Source organism: Etheostoma spectabile, chromosome 7, assembly GCF_008692095.1.
Source record: "Etheostoma spectabile isolate EspeVRDwgs_2016 chromosome 7, UIUC_Espe_1.0, whole genome shotgun sequence".
Classification (NCBI taxonomy): domain Eukaryota; kingdom Metazoa; phylum Chordata; class Actinopteri; order Perciformes; family Percidae; genus Etheostoma; species Etheostoma spectabile.
This window is the reverse complement of record NC_045739.1, coordinates 22,999,100-22,999,377: the sequence shown is the minus strand read 5'-3', so window position 1 is coordinate 22,999,377 and position 278 is coordinate 22,999,100.

Here is a 278-nt window from a genome sequence, read left to right as displayed (position 1 = left end):
CCCAGTTTCTGGGCTGAAGACGTCTCACTCAGATTTAGGAGGAAGCGAGACTTAAAATCCAAAACAGGAACACCACCTGGAAACAAAAAGAAGACAACCATACAGAGATTACACTACACACAGCAGGGACATGCTTTAATGCAGCTCGAGCCTTCAGCAGACTTTACACCTCATGTTCTATCCTTTTTATTTGACAAAAACGCAGAATAATATAGATAGGCTACATATGGAAGCTTTTTAATGAAGGAGCAGGTTGGGTCACACGCAGACAGAAGCAC